The following is a 6,569-nucleotide window of genomic DNA, read 5'->3' as shown; positions in this document are numbered from 1 at the left end:
GAGGGAGAGGGAGAGGGAGAGAGATTTATAAGAATGACTTACAGGCTGTGATCCAGATAATCCAACAATGGCTAGCTGTGAATAGAAGGTCCAAGAATCCAGTAGTTGCTTACTCCATGAGGCTAGGTGTCTCAGATGGTCTTCAGTATACGCTGAAATTCTGAATACCAGTAAAGAAATGGACTTGTTAGTGAGGTAAGAGCAATCAGGCAAAAAATAAAAGCTTCCTTCTTTCATGTCTATATATAGGCTTCCAGCAGAAGCTACAGCCCAGATTAGCTCAAATAATCTGGATAAAAGGTATGTCTTCTTAACTCAAGATCCAGATTAACAGCATGTTTTCCCAATTCAAAAGATCTGGATTAAAGGTATATCTTTCTACCTTAAGGATCTATATTAGAAGTGTATCTTCCTACTTTAAATTAAGCAAAACTATTTCACAGGTAAGCCCTCCATTTTTGAGTTTTAGTTAATTCTAGGCGTAGTCAAGTTGATACCCAGAATAGCCATCATATTTATTGTCCCATAAATATTCTACTAAGGTCAATTTGTGAACATTTTCTTATATTTCCCTATGGTATTTACTATTTTGATTGCATTTTTTAACGTTTATTTCAGTGTATGAATGTTTTTCTGCCACATATGTGTACACCACGTGCATGACTGATGTTTATGGATGCCACACTTAAGATTCTCTCATCCTGTCGCCTAAAAACACAAAAGAACAACAAAAAACCCTTAGTCTCTTCTCAGTTAGGTTCTGTGAATTTTTGGTAGTGTCTTAGGTTAAATTATCCTCCAGCAAACAGCATGATCAGTCCTGTCACAGAGGTCTCTGCTACAAACTTCTGTCTTAGTCACTGTTCTATTGCTATGAAGAGATACCATGACCACAGCAACTTTATAAAAGAAAGCATTTAATTGGGGCTTGCTTATAGTTTCAGAGGCTTAATCCATTATCATCACGGCAAATAGCAAGGTAGCACTCAGTCAAGCATTGAAGTAGTAGTATCTGAGATCTTTAAATCCTGATCCACAAGCAGAAAGAACCTGGACCTGGTATGGGATTTGAACCCTCAAAGCCCATCACCAGTGACACACTTCCTCAAACAAGGCCACACTTCCTAATATTTCTAATCTTATCAAAGAGTTCTATTCCCTAGTGAATAAGCTTTCAAACATATGAGCCAATGGGAGCCATTATTTTTTTTTTTTTTGGTTTTTTCAAGACAGGGTTTCTCTGTGTAGCCCTGGCTGTCCTAGAACTCACTCTGTAGACCAGGCTGGCCTCAAACTCAGGAATCCGCCTGCCTCTGCCTCCCAAGTGCTGGTATTAAAGGCACGCACCACCATGTCATGTGTTTGCTAAAGATTTATTTAAAACATCATAATATAATTTAAATTATAATCAAATTCAGGGATGAAATCAACAAAGTAGAAACAGAAAGAACTATACAAAGAATCAATAAAACCAGGAGCTGATTCTTGAAGAAAATCAACACTACAGATAAACCCTTACCCAGACTAATCAGAGGGCAGAGAAACAGTATCCAAATTAATAAAATCAGAACTGAAAAGGGAGACATAACAACAGAAACTGAAGACATTAAAAAATCATCAGATCCTACTACAAAAGCCTATACTCAACAAAATTGGAAAATCTGGATGAAATGGGCAATTTTCTAGACAAATACAAAGTTACCAAAGTTAAATCAGGAGCAAATAAACCATCTAAACAGTCCCATAACCCCAAAAGAAATAGAAACAGTTATTAAAAGTCTCCCCACCAAAAAAAGTCCAGGGCCAGACAGTTTTACTGCAGAGTTCTATCAGACCTTCAAGCAAGACCTAACATCAATTCTCTATAAACTGTTCCACAAAATAGAAACAGAAGGAGCACTACCCAATTCATTCTATGAAGCCACAATTACACTCATATCTAAACCACACAAAGACCCAACAAAGAAAGAGAACTTCAGACCAATTTCCCTTATGAATTATCAATGCAAAAATATTCAATAAAATTCTCACAAACGGAATACAACAACACATCAAAGCAAACATCCATCATGGTCAAGTAGGCTTTATCCCAGGAATGCAGGGATGGTTCAATATTCTGAAATCCATCAAAGTAATCCACTATATAAACAAACTCAAAGGAAAAAAAACACATAATCATATCACTAGATGCTGAGAAAGCATTTGACAAAATTCAACATCCCTCCATGAAAAGTCTTGGAAAGATCAGGAATCCAAGGTCCATACCTAAACATAATAAAGGCAATATACAACAAACCAGTAGCCAACATCAAACTAAATGCAGAGAAACTTAAAGCAATCCCAATAAAATCAGGGACTAGAAAATGCTGCCCACTCTCTCCCTACCTACTCAATATAGTACTCGGAAGTCCTAGCCAGAGCAATTAGACAACAAAAAGAAGTCAAAGGGATACAAAGTGGAAAGGAAGAAGTCAAAATACCACTATTTGCAGATGATTTGATAGTATACTTAAGTGACCCCAAAACTTCCACCAGAGAACTCCTAAACCTGATAAGCAACTTTAGCAAAGTGGCTGGATCTAAAATTAACTCAAACAAATCAGTAGCCTTCCTCTACTCAAAAGATAAACTGGCTGAGAAAAAAATTATACCCTTCACAATACTCACAAATAATATAAAATACCTTGGAATGAATCTAACCAAGCAAGTAAAAGATCTGTATGACAAGAACTTCAAGTCTCTGAAGAAAGAAATCAAAGCAGATCTCAGAAGATGGAAAGATCTCCCATGCTCATGGATTGGAAGGATTAATATAGTGAAACTGACTATCTTGCCGAGAGCAATCTACAGATTCAATGCAATCTCCATCAAACTTCCAAGTGAGTTCTTCACAGAGATAGAAAGAGAAATTCTCAAATTCATTTGGAATAACAAAAAACCCAGGATAGTGAGAACTATTCTAAACAATAAAAGAACTTCTGGGGGAATCACCATCCCTGACCTCAAGCTGTACTATAGAGCAATAGTGATAAAAACTACATGGTATTGGTACAGAGACAGGCAGGAAGATCAATGGAATAGAATTGAAGACCCAGAAATGAACCCACACTCCTACGGTCACTTAATCTTTGACAAAGGAGCTAAAACCGTCCAGTGGAAAAAAAAGACAGCATTTTCAACAAATGGTGCTGGTTCAACTGGAGGTCAGCATGTAGAAGAATGCAAATTGATCCATACTTATCTCCTTGTACAAACTTCAAGTCCAAGTGGATCAAGGACCTCCACAGAAAACCAGATACACTGACTCTAATAGAAGAGAATGTGGGGAAGAGCCTTGAACACATCGATCGGCACAGGGGAAAATTTCCTGAACAGAACACCAATGGCTTATGTTCTAAGATCAAGAATTGACAAATGGGATCTCATCAAAGTGAAAAGCTTCTGTAAGGCAAAAGACACTGTCAACAGGACAAAATGACAACCTACAGATTGTGAAAAGATCTTTACCAGTCTTACATCCGATAGAGAGCTAATATCCAACATATACAAAGAACTCAAGAAGTTAAGACTCCAGAGAATCAAACAACCCTATTAAAAAATGGAGTACAGAGCTAAACCAAGAATTTTTCAACTGAGGAATATTTAATGGCCGAGAAGCACCTAAAGAAATGTTCAACATCCTTCATCATTAGGGAAATGCAAATCAAAACAACCCTGAGATTCTACCTCACACCAGTCAGAATGGCTAAGATCAAAAACTCTGATGACAGCAGATGCTGGCGAGGATGTGGAGAAAGAGGAACACTCCTTCATTGTTGGTGGGATTGTAAGCTGGTACAACCACTATGGAAAGCAGTCTGGCGGTTCCTCAGAAAATTGAACATAGTATTACCTGAGGACCCAACTATACCACTCCTGGGTATATACCCAAAAAATGTTCCAACATACAACAGAGACACATGCTCCACTATGTTCATAGCAACCTTATTTATAATAGCCAGAAGCTGGAAAGAACCCAGATGTCCTTCAACAGAGGAATGGATACAGAAAATATGGTACATTTACACAATGGAGTACTAGTTAGCTATTAAAAACAATGAGTTCATGAAATTCTTAGGCAAATGGAAGAACTCGAAAAATATCATCCTGAGTGAGGTAAGCCAATCACAAAAGAACACACATGGCATACACTCACTGATAAGTGGATATTAGCCCAAAAGCTCACAATACCTAAGATACAATGCATAGACCACATGAAGCTCAAGAAGAAGAAGGAAAACCAAAGTTTGGGTGCTTTGGTACTTCTTAGGAGTATCAAAATACTCAACCAGAGCTCCCAGGGTCTAAACCTCCAGCCTGGGAAAACAAAGGGAAGGACTCATGGCTCCACCTGTATAGGTAGTTGAGGATGGCCTTGTCAGGCATCAGTGGAAGAGAGAGCCTTGGTCCCTGAAAGTTTGGATGCCCTAGTGTTAGGGAATTCGAGAGCATGGAGGCAGGAATGGGTGGATGGTGGGAGCACACCCTCATAGAAGAGGAGTGGGGATGAGATAAGTGGTTTTGGGGAGGAATGGGAGAAGGTATAACATTGAAAGGTAAATAAATAAAATATCCAATAAAAAAAAAAAAACAAAATGGAGCTAGCAACTGTAGTCGAGAAGTCGAGACTTTTTGTCAAAAATTTATTATGGGGATTTTGCATAATCCTCAAGGACATAGTATTGTGAAAGAGGCCCATGGAACTTTAAAAAGATTGGTGACACACGCTGTTGCTGAGACAAAGAATGATGCTGACCTGTGGGCTTGCTGAGTGCCCTGACAAGGATGACTGGGGAGCTGTATTGGACATATGTTCCTGACTCAACTTTGCTTGCCTATATCCCAGATGGGACAAGCTGCCTTGCCTCAAATTTTTAGACCTTGTGGGACAGAGAATCAAAAAGAGAAATTATAGTGTCTCTTCTATTTTTCTTAAAGGTGACCAGCCATTAGGACCCAATCATATACTGGTTTAGAAATCAATCCAATATTGGGAATAACAGTCTACATTTGGAAGACTGGATCTGGACATTGTCAGAGACATATTTGGAAGTTAGCTGTAGTTCACTACGATGTTATGATAGCAAGAGATAAAGTTGGGACAGGATCTGGATTTCAAACAAGGGTTAGTGCGTGTTTTAAGGCTCTTTAAATTGTCAAGCTAAAATTGGTTTTATCTCGTCTACAGTATTTATTGTAAGTTGCACTGACTGTATAATTTCCAATTGTGTTAGTGTATTGAAACCTGGCATGTCTGTTTTAGGGGTCTATCAACCAGCTTTTGTCTTACTGCCCTGAGTATTAGAAAACCTTGATTCACTGAAAAAAGCTTGAAAGTGCTGGAAGAAGTGAGTTAGGCTTTAAGCAGAAGCAAGAGGGTAGCAGGCTTGATTATTGCTGGTGTAACAGCTTTAATTTCATTAATTGCTAGCACCACTGCTTCTGCAATAGCATTGACACAAGGAGTTAAGACAACTATTTTTGTTAACCATCTAGCAAAAAAAATGCTACTAATGTATTGAGTATACAAAAGGATTTATACAGGTATCTGGAACAATGGATTAGACTCTATAACCTATTCAAATTATCTGAAGGAGGTTCAATATATAAATACATATACATACATATATACATATACATACATACATACATATATATATATATGTATATGTATATGTATATGTATATGTATACACACACACACACATACTTTTGTCTTTGAAACTCTATCTATGAGTTAAAGTTTTATTTTAATGCTAAGGGATCTTCTATTCAAATTTTTTAAGGCTCAAACTCAACAAGGAAAAAAACTGTAAAATCCCAATCTTTTAAAATCTACTAACTTGTTATAAACTGTTAAGGATAATTAAGAAATGCACATTAATGGTCAGTCACCTTAAAAATGATCAAATTCTTTAATGTGCTCAGAACTAAGTTTGTAGCTATGCTAGGTACAAATATAATTCACATACAAGGACAAGTTTTGGCCTTTTGTAAATGCTATCAAAGTTAAGCCTAAAGTAAGTAACTAAGAACACATAAAGGTGTTTAAAATCAGGTATACTTGATCAACAGTTGCCTGGTCAGATTACACACCCATCCAATGATATGCTCACCGTATTAGCAAAATAAAGTATTCTATTTTGTCCTTTACATCAAAAAAATAGATGCCAGGCATGATAGCACACACCTTTAATCCCAGCTCTCAGAAGGCAGAAGCAGGTGGGTCTCTGAATGAGGCCAGCTTGGTCTACAGAGCAAGTTCTACAACAGTCAGGACTACATAAAGAGACATTTTCTCAAACATAAAACAAAAATAAATATTTTTCCCTCAATTCGGGTTTTTTAGTCACTGAAAACCCAAACCACCCTGATTCCTTTATATTTGTGATTACTAAAAATTAATTTTTAATTTATATTTTATACAACATAAACAAAAACAAATTTAAAAATAGCAACATAAGCAGGATTGGGATGGATTTACAAAAAAAAATACAAGTAAATTGGAATCAATAAAGCATTCAAGGCCG

General features: G+C 37.0%; 1 protein-coding gene across 1 annotated transcript in view; it reads right to left on the bottom strand.

Annotated features, from left to right (window-relative positions):
* Positions 1-6,569, bottom strand: part of LOC114628158 (zinc finger protein 81-like) — a 113,798-nt gene that overhangs the window by 99,700 nt on the left and 7,529 nt on the right. Inside the window, exon 3 of the mRNA XM_028776106.1 lies at positions 43-160. The gene's annotated coding sequence lies outside the window, so the exon portion shown is untranslated. The remainder of the gene's footprint in view (positions 1-42; positions 161-6,569) is intronic.

Source organism: Grammomys surdaster, unplaced genomic scaffold (genome assembly GCF_004785775.1).
Source record: "Grammomys surdaster isolate TR1022 unplaced genomic scaffold, NIH_TR_1.0 265, whole genome shotgun sequence".
Lineage (NCBI taxonomy): Eukaryota > Metazoa > Chordata > Mammalia > Rodentia > Muridae > Grammomys > Grammomys surdaster.
The sequence above is the reverse complement of the archived record's forward strand: the minus strand, read 5'-3'. Positions and strand labels throughout refer to the sequence as shown.